This window comes from Schistocerca cancellata, chromosome 8 (assembly GCF_023864275.1).
Source record: "Schistocerca cancellata isolate TAMUIC-IGC-003103 chromosome 8, iqSchCanc2.1, whole genome shotgun sequence".
In the NCBI taxonomy this organism is placed as follows: domain Eukaryota; kingdom Metazoa; phylum Arthropoda; class Insecta; order Orthoptera; family Acrididae; genus Schistocerca; species Schistocerca cancellata.
Window position 1 is genome coordinate 367,846,778 of NC_064633.1, and position 16,243 is coordinate 367,863,020.

The window sequence follows — 16,243 nt, forward strand, 5'->3', positions numbered from 1 at the left end:
CTGAGCACTAAGGGACTTAACATCTGAGGTCATCAGTCCCCTAGAACTTAGAACTACTTAAACCTAACCAACCGAAAGACATCACACACATCCAAGCCGAAGGCAGGATTGGAAACTGCGACCGTAGCAGTCGCGCGATTCCGGATTGAGGCGCCTAAAACCGCTTCTCCACAGCGGCCGGCAAATCTATGGAGACAGGTTCTTTACATAGAAAAAATCAAATACGATCATTTAAAAATGCACACGAAAATCACTAGTCTTCGCAATATTAATGAAAATTTATGATTAACAACTCTCATTCACATAATTTTTTCAGTCATTGTATCCATTATGCCCTGGATGGCAGTGTGTTACTCTCATTCTGAGAAGGCTTTGACGTGTTGGCCCATTGTATCGTATAAAGTATGAAGGACTATATTCAAAAGACTCACCACTGCTTACTACATTATTTAGGCAGTAAATTTATAAGGTAACCTTTATTTGTCTACACCGCAGGTTTATGAAAATATATGATCACTTTTATTTTTTGTAGCCATTATATTCTACAAAATAATTTTACAGAGCGTAATACGTCACATTTGTTGTAATCAAGTATTGAGTCATTAAGCGATTGTACTTGATTGTATTACATTTGACGTGTTACACTTTATAATGCTATGAAGCTGGTTGCGAGGTCAATCTAAACCAGTCATAGCATTTCATAAACTCGAGATCAAGATAAATAAATGTTGTATTGTAAATTAAAATCGTTTAGTGTATTCTTGACTATGGCAATCCTTTTGAAATTATAAGGGCATCTTCATGGGAATACTTATACGTAGTTATTTGATTTGATAGGATTACTGCTGGCCGATAAGTAATTTTGCAAAACATTGTTTAAGTTCTTTGGTTATGTTGATTACACAACTTGAATCCGGTAGTGAGAAAATACTTTTCCTGCAATCACGAAAGGTGATTGTTTGAAGTCACTTCTAAAAACTTATGTTCGTCACATTCACAGTGTTGCACATGGAAATTGGTTAAAAATGTCCTAATGGCACAAGCAGCTTTCCACGTTTTCGTGGTGTAAGAACTCATGTGCTCTCGTTTCATAGTACACAATTCTTAAAAGACCACCAAAAGTCATATTCTATGCTCGGTAAATTTAATGCTAGCGTTCTTGTAATTTTCCACGTTGCATGCTCATTATGCACGTACTTTCACTAACCCCAGGTAAGAAACGGGCGGTTCGGGCAATAAACGGCGTAAGTTCGCGAACTTCTTGTCGACCGCTGTTCATTAGTCTGGGTATTCGTCTGACTATATATATTCTGTAATGTCGTGTCTTGGTAAAAATATCAGCTTATTCTCAAAAATTAGTAACTTTCGCTTAATTAGTACTAGGCAGAAATCCACACAGTATTTGGATCGCACCTCCATGACACTTGTTCAGAAAGATGTGAATTATTCTGCTGCATCCATTTTCAGCGAGCTATCACAAGAATTAAAATATCTTAGCAGTAATCCTTGCGCTTTCAAATGTAAACTGAAGAGTTTCCTCATGGTCACTCTTTTTATTCTGTCGCAGAGTTCCATGAAACATTTAGCTAATCCCTGTGTTATATTTTTGTCTGCGTTTATGTAAACTTATCCTTCGTCGTCTTTTTAAGATTCATAAACGTTTTATTTTATCTATTATAACATTTCTGTTGTAATTTCACATGTTGACACATTCCATGACGAAGGAGATTTACTCTGCGTAGACGCAGATAGATGTGTAAAATAAGAAATAAATAAAAAGGAAACCGTATAGTTTGAGTGAGTGCGAAATATCGCAGTCAGAACTGCAGGATAGCGAGGCACCTCAGTTAACAATAACCTACTGAGAACAGACTAGTACTGATGTAAAAGCTTGAGAAGCAGACATCATGGAACAGTGCATACCATAACTCAGGGCGAAACGACAAGGCAACAGTGTTATTCTGTTCTCGTGTACGATTTACTTACGCAGACGGCCAGTTTTCGAACCGTCGGCACGGGCTTGGCAGCCGTTATGTTTTATATTGCTCGCCTGCCGCCAGCTACAAGAATGCTGGACTCCATAACTGGTTGACTTCAGGGCAACGCAGTCCTTAATCCGGGACAGCGGGCGACGTTCCGCGCTGGTGCGTCCTTTGACGGCCTGGCCAGAGAACGGCAGGCCGAGGTCCGTTCAAACAGTTGCCGCTGAAATACGGTGTGGCAGGAAGTCCGTTGTAGCAAGATGGCCATAAACAGTCGCTGGCCGGCCGTCGTGACGCCGAATCGCCCCACTCACAGTCCGGATGCATGCAGCCTGGGGGCAAGTTCTGTATAGACAGAAACAGCCAGCTTCTGGTAGCGCACTAGAATTTACACCTCAACAAAATAGAGGCGACGCGATTCGCAATACCAGTATACTATTTATCGTATTGGTTAAGTGAGCTGTTAGCTTTCAGGATCAACTCTAGCATTCAACACCTATTCCGCTGCTCTAAATGATGCTGCAACTTTCAACATAACCAAGTACTCGGACTACGCTACACGCTCTCACCACGACCTTCGCTACGTTCGAGAAAAGTAACTGAGCTGCCCGTCCGGTTAGCCGAGCGGTCTAACGCACGGCTTTCCGGAGTGGGAAGGAGCGCTTGGTCCCCGGCACGAATCCGCGCGGCGGACTTGTGTCGAGGTCCGGTGAGCCGGCCAGTCTGTGGATGGTTTTTAGGCGGTTTTCCATCTGCCTTGGCTAATGTGGTATGGTTCCCCTTAATCCGCCTCCGCTACACTATGTCTGCGGCTGCTGCACAAACAAGATCTCCATGTACGCGTACACCACCATTACTGTACCATGCAAACACAGGGGTTAGACTCGTCTGGTGTGAGGAGTTCCCTGAGAGGGGGGTGGGTTCCACCGGGGGTCGAACCGCACAATAACCCTGGGTTCGGTGGGGCGGCGGAGGGGTGAAGTGGACTGCGGTAGTTTAAAAATGTGTGTGAAATCGCATGGTACTTAACTGAAAAGGTAATCAGTCCGTAAGCATACACACATCCATGCCCGAGGGAGGACTCGAACCTCCGCTGGGACCACCCGAACAGTCCATGACTGGAGCGCCTTAGAGCGCTCGGCTAATCCCGCGCGGCGGACTGCGGTAGTCGTCGTGGGGTTGTGGACCATTGCGGCTGCGGAGGGAACAGAGCCTCTCCGTCATTTCTAGGTCACTAACATACAATACATACAATTGTTAATTTTCTGTTCTCTTTCTGTTACACGACGCCTCATGTAACTAGGGATGGCACAAAACGCTGAAACAACCGGTTTTATTTTATATCGATTTTCCGACACCAGTTTAACCTGAATGTTAAAACCGCTCAAAATAACTGTTTCATGATGTAACCAATTTTCGGTTATATTCCCATGGGTTCCTGTGATAAATATAGAAATCGAACAAAGAATGAAAAATTTTGATTCGCTGAGTTTCACGATAAGAGTCAAAATATTAGTTAAAATGTCAAAAGGTAAACTAGTCTGTTCCTCATCCGCCACTCTTCTTGAAAAGTGACAAGTGTTTGAAAACTACAAAAGGTCACCAGAATTCTGCTACTGACTCTAATTCCTTGAAACCCTAGTCGAAAATAATGCTGTAACCGGAGATCATAATACTATTTGGGCATTACAAATAGTCAGTGCTAAATGGTGGAAACTGAGATGAAGTGCTCTATTTTTCGTGTTAATCTGTCCGTTTTCAAGGGCTACATGCAGACAGGGTCATATTACGAAGACACATTCAGCAGGTCGGCTACTCTGTGTTTACATTGTGTACTTTGAATGAATTGTAAGTTTTTAATTTATCATCGTAGCAATAACTTTCTTCCACTTATATTATTCCATAGAAATGGAGACAAAGTTTCAATCTTTTAAAGCAATTGCAGCATTGTACTTCATTGCTACGTCACTATATCACCGATATGGCCGAGCGGTTCTAGGTGCTTCGGTCCGGATCCGCGATGCTGCTACGGTCCCAGATTCGAATCCAGCCTCGGGCATGGATGTGTGTGATGTCCTTAGGTTAGTTAGGTTTAAGTAGTTCTAAGTCTAAGGGACTGATGACCTCCGATGTTAAGTCCCAAAGTGCTCAGAGCCATTTGAACCATTTTGAACAGATGTCCGGCGGCCAGAGTGAGAAACTTCCGTGTAGTCATAGTAAAGGAAAGTAATGCACACCACACGTACCTTAAGACACGACACACGGCAACATGGACTTTATTGTCTCAGCATTGCTGAGCCAATTCTTATAAGATCTTTTTATTGCTCGTTTTTGTCGGAATCGTTAGTAAAATAACACTGATGGCTTTTCTCACTTTCTATAATAACGAAATATTTAAAACCAATGCAGATTTTAGGAATAAAAATTTCTCCAATTTTAAAAGAAGTTTACTTGTTGTTATTATTATTTCGAGCCTTTCCTCATTACAGAGGCTTATCTCCAACGTAATAACTTACTTGGAAATTACAATACAAACAATAAACGTTGTTAAAATATATTTTCAAAATATTCCTCCTGGTGTTTCGATCTTGTGTGTCTTCTTCCTCGGCGCCTATTCTCCTCATCGTGCGCTGTACTTTTTGGAGCCAGGTTGTCATAGGTCGTTCTCTTCTTCTTCTCCCCTCCAGTTCCCACTCTAGTATCAATTTTGGTATTCTGGTTTTCTCCATTCGTCGTACATGCTCGTACCACTGTACTTTTTTCCTATCCCTTACGTCAAATATTCTTTCTTTTATTTCCATTCTCCTTCTTATTACGGTATTCCTTAATTTTTCTTTCCTGGAGATTCTTGCCGATCTTCTCCAGAAATCCATCTCTAGAGCTTGTAATTCTTTAATGTGCTTCATATTAATTGTCCAGGTCTCCGTTCCATACAGAACCACACACTCTAATATGGATTTGTATATTAATTTTTTAGTTCAGCTCATTACGTTCCTGCTCCAGTAGACTGAGTTAAGCATCCAAATGACCCTCCGTCCGCTACTAATTCTTTTACTGATTTCTGACTCTGATTTTCCCTCGATTTCTAAAATGGATCCCAAATAACAGAAAGTGTTTATCTTTTCGATTTTCTTTCCTTCAATGTATAGCTCATCTGAATCATTAGTCAAGTATTCTGTTTTTTGGTAATTAATGTTCAAACCGAAAGTTTTGTATGCTGCTGGTAGTTCATTGCACATATAGTTAGTATCCTCCCATCTAGTGCTACGACTACTTGATCATCAGCAAACGATAAATGATGTAGGTAAACTCCATCTCTTATTTCTAATCCCATACTATTACATTTACGAGACCATGTGCTAAGGCAAATATCTATATAGATTTTAAATAATGATGGTGAAATGGGACAGCCCTGTAAAAGGTCTTTGCTTGTTCTAAATTTCTGTGAAAGTTTATTACCAACTTTCACTTGGCAAATGTTATCTTTATACATCTGTTGTATTATTTTAATCAAGGAAGGGTTTATGTTGGCCATATGTAGTGCTCTCCAATGTAAGTTTCTTGGAACAGTATCATACGCTTTTTCTAGATCTATGAAAATTAATCCTATATTTTTTTGATTATTCCCTGTTTCTCCAAATTCTGTCGTAATGTGAAAATATGCTCTATACATGACCTCCCAGCCGTGAATCCACATTGTTCTTCTTGGGTTCTAAAATGTTTTTCCAGTTTGTTTTTAATTACTTTCGCAAAAATTCTTATTAATGTGTATGTACCACAAATTCCTCGATAGTTTGAACAAATTTTGCGATCCCCTTTTTTAAATATTGCATTAATGTAACCTAGCTTCATCTCGTTGGGTATTGAATCTCCATGTATCATTTTGTTTAAGAGCTGTGTTACCAGTTCCACAATTTGGTCACTACCATACTTCAGACACTCCAGATTGATATTGCCTGGTCCCGGTGATTTACCATTCTTTCCTGTTCTCAACGCCTGAAGTACTTCACTTTCTAAAATCTGGATCTCTTCATCTTCATGTCCTTTTTCTTCCACTGTTCCTCCTTCTAGATATTCTTCTCTGTCCCCATTTAATAACTTTTGGAAATGCTCTTCCCATTCCTTTTGTGTTATCAGTTGGAGATTAGTTTTGCTTCTTGTATCCTGTCGAAGCCCTTTTAATACGGACCATGCTTCTTTTGCTCTCCCAAATCCTAATTTGCTATTCCCCTTGGCACATGTTCTTTCCCATGCTTCATTTTTTGCCATTCTTATTTTTTTCATCACTTCATTCTTCTTTTCTTTGTATATTGATCTTGTTTCATCTGATTTATCATTCAACCACTGAAGGAATGCATTTCGTTTTTCTCTAACGAGGACCTCTAGTTCCTCCGACCACCACTCTGCTTCATGGTTGTGGTTGCCATCTTTTTTACCCAACACCTCTGTTGCTATCATTTTCACGTTAGTTTTTATATAGTCATATATTTCCTCTGTACTTCCTTCAAATGATTCAACCAGTTTCCTTTCCATCCTGGCCGCAAGGAGTGTTCTGATACTCTCGCCTTGTAGGCTGTCAATATTAAAAGGTAAATTTTAATCTTTTTCAGTCTGGTTCATTTTATTTATGTTACTTGTATCATTCCTTTCATTCTTCCATGGCCAGAAAGACTTAATTTTTACTAGATAAAGGTCTGATCCACACTGGGCTCCTCTATAATATCTGACGTCTACTGCCTTGAAACTACTTGTTTCCCTAATGATAATATAATCTATTATAGAACGAAGTTCTTCAGTGTTCTGTTGTCAAGTATATTTATGAATGTCCTTATGTCTGAAAAACATGCTGGTAAATTTTAGATCAAATTGTTCACAAATTGCAATCATCGTTCCCCATTGTCATTACATTCGTCCTCTCCACGGTTTCCTACTATTCTACAGGATTCTCTAATTCCTATCCTTCCATTCAGATCTCCCATGATAATCAGCTCCTTTCTTCTTGGGAGTTTTTCAATAGTCTCCTGAGGTGTGGCCCAGAACGTATCTTTCTCCTTATCTTTTGTGTCGTTCATGGGTGCATATACGCCAGTAATGACAACTTCCCTTGCAAATAATGTCATTTCAACAGTTATAATACGTTGATTGATGAATGTCAAATTTGTAATTCTTTCTTTCCATGATTTCTTTATCATAATGGAGACTCCTGCTTTGGCTCTTACTGCTTTTGATACCCCACTCAAGATATGTACATAATTATCCAGTTCTTCCTCTCCTTGGCCTTTCTTCTTGGTTTCAGAGAGTACGATAACATCCATGTTGAACATGTCAAGTTCTGTAGGTAGTACATTTCTTTTAGTGGAAATACCTTGCACATTCCAGCATCCGAACATCATTTTCCGTTTCTCATCGCCAGTTCGTCGTCCAAAGTTCCAATTTTTCCGAGGCATACTATTAGGATTTTTAGCATTTTTATGTTTTTAGGTGAGTGAGGAGCTGGCCCACTGCACAAACCCCAATCCGGAGGACCAGGTAATTTTTACTCAAGGTTTTCTTTAGCCTTTGATAAGCCATTATCATACTACAAGGCAGTAGTTGCTAGTTTTGGTCCACCACGGGTATTTTATTTCCCCGGTACCCATGATATCTGGTGAGCATTCCCCTATCCGCCACCTGGGTAGGCGCCTGATGGGAGACCAGAAAACTCCACACGGGAGAAGTTTACTTACAACGAGTAATTTTCGTACTGCTGCTGTGACTAACTGATAGTTTGGTTTTTAACACTGTTATTAGCAAAAAATAAAACACTTGTTATTAGCGAGGCGAAAGAAATACCGAAAAACACCCGTTATTCGAAACGGATCGGTTTTTCCCTTCCTTCACTGAACAGGACACGGTAAAAAAAAAAAAATGGTTCAAATGGCTCTGAGCACTATGGGACTTAACATCTATGGTCATCAGTCCCCTAGAACTTAGAACTACTTAAACCTAACTAACCTAAGGACAGCACACAACACCCAGCCATCACGAGGCAGAGAAAATCCATGACCCCGCCGGGAATCGAACCCGGGAACCCGGGCGTGGTAAGCGAGAACGCTACCGCACGACTACGAGATGCGGGCACAGGACACGGTAGGTACCTTCCCCAATCCCGGTTAGTACCCCTTCTCGAATGACCTTGTCGTTGACGGAACGTTATATCCTAATCTTCCTTCTTTAAAATTTCAGGAAGAAAAAAGGATAGTTCTTCACGTGAATTGGCTTGCAGAAGTCAACACCGATGGAATGATTCGAGAGGTCCAAATCAGAACAGGCGTAGGGCGAGTATGAGTTGCTCGTTGTCACCATAGATATTTAATTCTTACGTAGAATATGTAGTAGGTGATGAGGAAAATAAATGACTGTATTGACGTAGGAATGGTTTGTCATGGAGGAATAATACGAACGACATGGTTCGATCATGATGTAGTTGTAGTGACCAAAAGTGAATGGCAACTGACTAGTTGACCGAGCCTAATAGCCATCACCTGTTTCGTCCAAATCTATGATATATGTAGAGTATGGCCAGAAATGAAAGTAACAGAAGTGGGAGATGCTTATGGCCAAGCGTTTAGAAAATACAGAATTTCTGCTCTGGTTCCGCGAGGCATGAGCCATTTGCGATTATGGTTGTGTCGTTTCGAGACAGCGATCCGCGCAGTGAGAAAAGCCGAGAATGACAATCCGACTGAGATCGAGTCGATGTGCGGGAAGTATCTACAAAAATTCATAAAATCCATGAAAAAGAAACGCCAGTGGAAAATCTGGAATTGCAAATAAATTTCCAGGAAGTAATTGCAACGTGTACACGAGAAATTCGTACATAAAATGTTTTATTATTTCACACTCATAATTTACACGTGCTCGGGGTGACATTCATTACAAAAATAACGGAAGCGGTAATTATCTCGGCATCTTGCACACGTAGACGCGGCATCTTTACAACTACATGGTTCTTCTAAAGTTTCTGTAGAATACAGAACTTATTTACATACATAAAAGATTGTCAATAATTGCACAGTTTGGCTGCAAACCAGCCGTAACGCATTACCTCGCCAAATTTTTACAAGGGTGGTTCATCATGTATGATGGAATGCTTTCTCATACCGTTATGATGGGATGCGATGTATTCTTATCTCTTGATGTGATAAAAGCAGGCTTCAAGCGTTTTAAGGAAATTCTTTAGCTGGTGACCAAAACAGATATCGCAGAGTTGCACTAACAGACTGCATTTCGTGGTATCACTTCTATACTGCACGACGGTAATCCTTCATCTTCAAAAGTCTATACCTTCATTTGTGAATTTTTCTGTACCCACTCCAGTAACTTTACTGACGAAATCTGTGCTCCTGCGCTAAGGGCTTAATTTTTAGTTAAGAATTCTACTTTGCCTTTCCATTATATATCCTCCATGAAAATATTAATAGATACCATATGCTGAGTGCTATTTCCATTTGTTTGTAGTGTAAGTAACGCAAAAAGTAAAAATAAAAATTGGTTCCACCTAGAGCCTCAACCCAATGACCCTTGAAGAATTACTCTTCAGCACTCTTTTCGCTGCGCCAGCTACTGCGTGGGAACTACTTTAACACAAACGTCTCGTCCCTCATCCGACACGTACCAAAAGCGCTGTCTTTCTTGTTTCTTTCCTAAACGCATGGTCGTCTGCAGCTACTGTGTATTACTGTGGAATATATAACTGTGGAACATAGAACTGAAACGATATGAAACTTTCTGAACGTAACATTAGAGGAGACAGTTGCAGACCACGTGGATCGACCGAGTGGGAAATGAATACGTCTTACATTATGTCAGTGACACAAATATATTGGCATTGCTTGACAGAAAAAAAGTGAAGCACCTACAATATATGGTCGGATAACAATGTAGCTTCGTGCACTTACGCACCACTGATTGATATGTAGGCTACGTGATTAGAGCTGCAATTCTTTGCGACAGGTAGAACGCCACCAAAGTTCGCTGTTGTTCGCGTTTATCGGTGTTTCAATTCTTGTAGGGTACATAAGGCAGCGTGAACAGCATCAGATGCTGCATGATCGCAGTGAAGATCGCAGAGTTGCCGCTTACTCGTGCGAGGCAGCGTTATCGACACGTGGAAAAGTCTGAAGGTGCCTCATCGTGGGTCTCCATTTTGGGCGGTAGGTCGAATCGCGCAATATCTAGCCATGATGGGCATTCGAATGTGACACTGGTTTGATGTTAGCCTACTCGTCAAATTTCAGTCCACCATGTCTGACCTCAATGAAGGATCGCGGTATTGTGCACTGAGCACATCGCAGCCCCTTCACACCTGCGCCATCCAAGAATAACTAATTGTCTCCTTCCAAAATTTTGTCATTCTACACCATCGGATGGAGACTAGCAACACCCTGACCTGGGAATTATCACCCGCGTGTGGGGTACTGTTAACACGTTACCACAGACGCCTGCTTTGGGAATGGTGCCGTGATCGGAAAGCATCGACTACTGATGAATAGTCTTTGTTGATCCATTATGGACTGTGGGACAACGGCTGGCATGTATTTCTTGATACAATAATTTACCAGCACTCGTATGTATTGTCGAAATTTATTGTATGAACTTCTTATATGCTACCAGTTTCGGCGTTACGTTGATGCTATTTTCAGGCCCACACGTCTGTGTCGCTTGGCCACCAAGACCTGTTGCATAGCTATTTGAATCACGGATCCAATTATATGGCTCCTTCCGTGTATAGAGACGACTGTGACACTTGGTGCCTGGAGATGGCATCAACGTAGCGCCGATACTGGTAGCATATAAGAAATTCATAAAATAAATTTCTACAATACATACGGCTGTTGGTAAATTATTGTATCAAGAGATTGATGAATAGCGTCGCCATGCGTTCAGCCATGAATCATGGTTCTGCATTATCACAGATGATCGTCGTCGGCGAATATTGCGGGCGCGGGTCACATTCTTCCAATGATCTGGAGAGGCACGGCTGTGTTACTCCACTTGTCGTGCTGTTGGTCAAGGCTGGTAGTGATTATGAGAACTCTCACGGACATCTTGCATCCCCATTTGCTACCTCTCATCCGACTGTACCAATGTGTCACTTCTCAACACAACATTGTTCGTCCGTATACAAAACATATGTTAATGAATCGCCTGCCTGATGAGGTATTTCCATGGACATCAAGATCCCCAGATACATCCCTGAGCCGGCCAGTAGTGGCCGCGCGGCTCTAGGCGCCACAGTCTGGAACCGAGCGACCGTTACGGTCGCAGGTTCGAATCCTGCCTCGGGCATGGATGTGTGTGACGTCCTTAGGTTAGTTAGGTTTCATTAGTTGTAAGTTCTAGGCCACTGATGACCTCAGAAGTTAAGTCGCATAGTGCTCAGAGCCATTTGAACCATATATCCCTGATGGAACAAACGTTTAATTTGCCAGCTCCGTCAGGATCAATGCTCAAGGCCTGGACCTGTGTGCGGTCTTGCTTCAGGAGAGGATCAATGGTTCTGTAACACCCTTCCCAACCAAATCCGAGCATGCGTTTGTAGGCCTGGCGGGTTGCAACTTCATAGTGATAAGTGGGCACACACTGCTATTTTCTGTAAATTTGACAAGATTTTGCACTGTAGCACTGCATCTGAGAGGACGGGTAATTTTTTAAAGTAATAACTACCGCTAAATGTTCAGGCATTTATTTGAAAAAGTCTGTCTAGTAATTATATAAAGTACCAGTATCTTGCGTTGTTCAAAGCCCGCACGCGATCTTGATGGCTACTGAGTTACTATATACAGACAAGGAATATTTAAAGGTATGAGGCATGTCTACCGAGGCCGGAACTGAACGTCAAAATCTCTAGTTCAGACTGAATGCGAGTTAACCTCTTCCATATCTACCAAATGCTGAGCCTGCGCTCGCCTCCACGCTGCCTTGCATAGCAAATGCGGCGCTGTTACTGTGGTTAACGCTCATCAAAACCACTTTTGTTTGAATACAATAAATTTCAGTAAACATGGCACATGACATATGTGTGGACGATTCTGTAAGAAACGCATCTCGGTAAGTTTTTCACTATTAAGAATACTCACATAATCTCAAAAAGAGTGAATTGATGTACTACTTTACTTAAACAATCACAAAGAAAAAATCATTGACTGTTAAGTAATACTTTGTATTATATGATCATGGCCAAATGCCACCATTTCTTAATGCGGTATGTGATCTGAGCATCATGGATAGAGTCGTCAGGTGGCGTACGAAGTGATGCCACAAGAGCCTTGCTTAGATTTGGGGCAAAAACACAAAAAACACAGTGAGACAGTTTGTGTGGGAGAAAGAGAGAGTGAGAGAGAGAGAGAGAGAGAGAGAAAGAGAGAGAGAGAGTGACAGAAACACAGACTGAGATATAGAGATACAGCCGCTGGAATCTATTTTTAGCATGTATTTATTTGTTTTTTTTGCGATTATTCATGGAAAATTTCCGTTTTCTAAGGTACATTTGATATCAATTGCGTTGCAGCACTTCAATCACATCCCATGTCATGGTATTTCCGTAAGTTGCATTCATTTGACGCTACCTCATTATAAACAAATAACAACTAACTTACTACACAAGAAATTACTTATTTTTACAGACTGATAATAATTTCTAGCTCAAAGATTTTAATATAATTATAAGCTTCTTATTCATCATAATCAGCTTCCCAAGAGCATCATGTTAAAAATTTACTGTGACGTCATCATGCTGAGTGGAATACATTAAACCGGTGCTTACAGCGATGTTACGGGTGAAAGAGGGCACTTAACAGGCGTAGAAGACAGATCGTGTCAGACTTTAATCGTCAAGAGAATGGGATTCAGTATTCAAACATAGGCGTTATATGTACTAGAATCTTTGATGAGTATTAAACTGTCATATTATAGCAAAATGTAGCCGTTGCTGGAGCCAGTAAAAAAATGTCAGTCTAATACTGCAGATTAAATATTCATCGGATGTACAGTAAGTTTACTGTTGGCCCAAAACCTACAGTTCATTTTTCTTCCTTAACGTGGCCTTATCCCGTGTCTTCACGAAGTCGGCATGTTAATCTCTATTTCGTAGAGAGGGGGGGGGGGGGTGCAGATGCCCTCCCGGTAGACGCCCCCTCCCCGTCCAGCCCCCCCACCCCCCAAGCAACCAAAATGGAAGAGTAAATAAAAACGTACTCAGAGGGTCTGGGAACGTGCAACTGAGGCGGGATGTGAGAACCAGGACAATATCCCCTAATCGAATGTGAGAAACCGCCTGGAAACCTTCGTCGTTAATCTGCCGGCGCATCAGATTCGGGGCCAGCGCGCCTCGCTAAACCTGTGTCCTACGCAAGCGTGTCAAACCAAGAGTTAAATAAAACCATAATATAACGTCAAGAAATTATGTGAGGTGCTGTTTACCTCCAGTGTGAATAGTCCTTGAACTGGCGTGTAAAAATCTAATTAACCCTGTAGTGTAAGTTCATTATTGCTGTACGTTTGCTGGGTCCAGACTCTGCCGAGGTCTGGCGCGTCACGTGGACCATCCCTGGAGAAATGAGTGGAGGCGGCTCCCGTCCAACTCTCTGCCCGCTCCTCCTCCGCCGCAGTAATAAAAAATTCTATTTGTGGGGGCGTAATGAGAGCACGGCCCGAGTAACGAGAAAACGGCCTCTCGCCTCGCCGCACCGGGTCAGTCCCAGCGGTCGCCGCGTCGGGCCGGTGGCCCCTACTGCAGCCACTGCCCAACGCAGACCCACCACCACCACCACCACTAGCAGCAGCAGCAGCTGCTGCTGCTGGCAAGCAACTAGGCGCCTGGCATGTTCAACGAGTCAGGCAATGGGAATACAACGCAAGCATGTCTTACAGTTTTGAACGAAGTTGTTATTCAGCAACCGTACATTAGCTTCAACATAGGATTAAACAGCCAAACGGTTGCACATAAACGGTAGGTTCATTGACATAAGTTTTAACACCTACTAGGGGAGTCTTCATCAGAGAAAATATTGCTTAATAGTAGAATTACATTGCTATGAAGCCTTAGTCAGGTTTTGGAGCAACTATGCTCCTGTCAAAGATAAAATATAACGTTATAGCGTTTATCACGTGTGTTCAGCTGGGCTGATGTTCCCAACTGGGCACACGTGGCAAAGACTAGAACGTCATATTTTTCTTTTGGGAGAAGTATAGCTGCTCTAAATTGTGACTATTGCTTTTTAGCAATGTAATTTTATGATTTAACTGAGAGTTTCACTGACATGATACAGGATTTGGGGTGGACATCATTAGAACAAAGGCGTTTTTGTTGGGGCGAATTCTTCTCACGACATTCCAGTGACGACCTTTCTCCTCCGAATGCAAAAATATTATTTTGACACCGACCTACGTAGGAAGAAACGATCACCATGATAAAATAAGGGAAACCAGTGCTCGTATGGAAAGATACAGGTGTTCGTTCTTTCGTGTTCTGACACGAAATTGAGCAATACTACAAATCTTCATTTACAAAATTCTCGGACACGGGAAATTTACAATTAATCTGTAACTCTCATTTAGAAAATTGGTTTCAAGTTGTTGTGTAACGTAACAGTTTTTCTTACATTAAGATATTATATTAGAAGTTTTATGTGACTGGAGCGCAAATGTTAAAGTATAAGTTCATTCAAGATGTACATTTTCTTTATTTATTAGCTTATTTTTTAAATTTATTGTAAATATATTACAAATAGTGATTTTGGAGACAATGTAAGTACTCTCTTACAATTAATTTTGAAAAAGTATCTTTTACCTAATCTTCACTGCCCCCCTTCGTATCCAATAATAGTCGTACATCATTCTCTTTTTCTATTCTTCGAGTACCTTTCCCCCACCTCCTTAATGTTCTGGCGGACGCGTTTTCCTTGTTGGTAACTACAACGTCCCAGATTTCCAAGTATGAAGTGAGTATGTGATTGTAAGAAGTAGGCTTTATATGCACGTTTCTTTTCTCACTTTCTCTCTTTTCGAATTCTCACCCTCTGAAAATTTGTTCATCTCCAGTACCATGGCAGTTAATCCCTGATGTTTACACACATGTCCTGTTATCATGTCCATGTAACCCGTCATTGTTTTCCACATATTCTCTTCTTCTTTGAAGTTTCTGAGGGAAATCTTACGTTATAACTACTTGGTTTGTAAATAAAGCTGCCTTTCCTACTTCTGTTTAATTTATTTGTCCCATACGCGTTTCGCCTTTTCCTGTTCTAACGAATCATCAGTGGGACCTACAATGACAAAGTTTTGTTAGTTTTAGATTATTAAACAGTTCACATCACGATTTTTTTTGGAAAAAAGTAATTACTTACTATTTGCTGATCTGCGTTTCCTCACATCTGGTCTAGAGGTCGCACCACCACTTTTATTATTGTCATATAATCGCAACTTAGGATTCTGGCCTTCCTCACGCTGTTCACCGTGTTTCTCACTCTTTTTTCTGGTGCACTGTCGTTCTTTTGTCACTCGATACAACTATTTCGATACACACTGCTTTTCAAAACGTAAATATTTCGACTCCATTACGTGCTTCCTCTTCCTTGGCATGTTTACCTATTTGTTGTCAACCTAACGAAGTATATGTTCGAGACTAGCATCTGTTCGTGACGTTTATATCGTGTGTGTGTGTGTGTGTGTGTGTGTGTATGGGAAAGAGAGAGAGAGAGAGAGAGAGAGTGCTTACGAGGTTTTTGTGGGGGTGGGGGGTAGTGTACTAGCTGTTAGCGAGTGGTTGAAAACTTTGGTGACAGCTGGTTTGACTCTTCGTTTGAATATTCTGCGGAGGGGTTCATGGATGAAAGAGTGTAAACATGTTGGGTTCTATTATTCTTATATTGCACAGTATTATTATATTAATCTTTTTTGTGAGCGTTGCTCTATTATTTTATCTATTACTGTAAATAATGAATTGCTTGGCAGGTGTACTTGGTCATTCAACAGGATTTTCCTTTCTGTTTTGGTTTTCTGTATGTGGTAATTTTCTTGCATAGTTAGGAGGTGCTTTTTATTATTGATTCTAATTATTTTCATGCCATCTTTTCTGGTGGTTGGTTTGTGTTCATTTTCACTTAGGTGTTCTGCTAATGTGTAGTGGTTTGTCCCATATTTCCAGACTCTCATGTGTTCTTTGTAACTGACATCAAATGTTCTACCTTTTTGTCCTATGTATCTGCCTTCACAAGTGT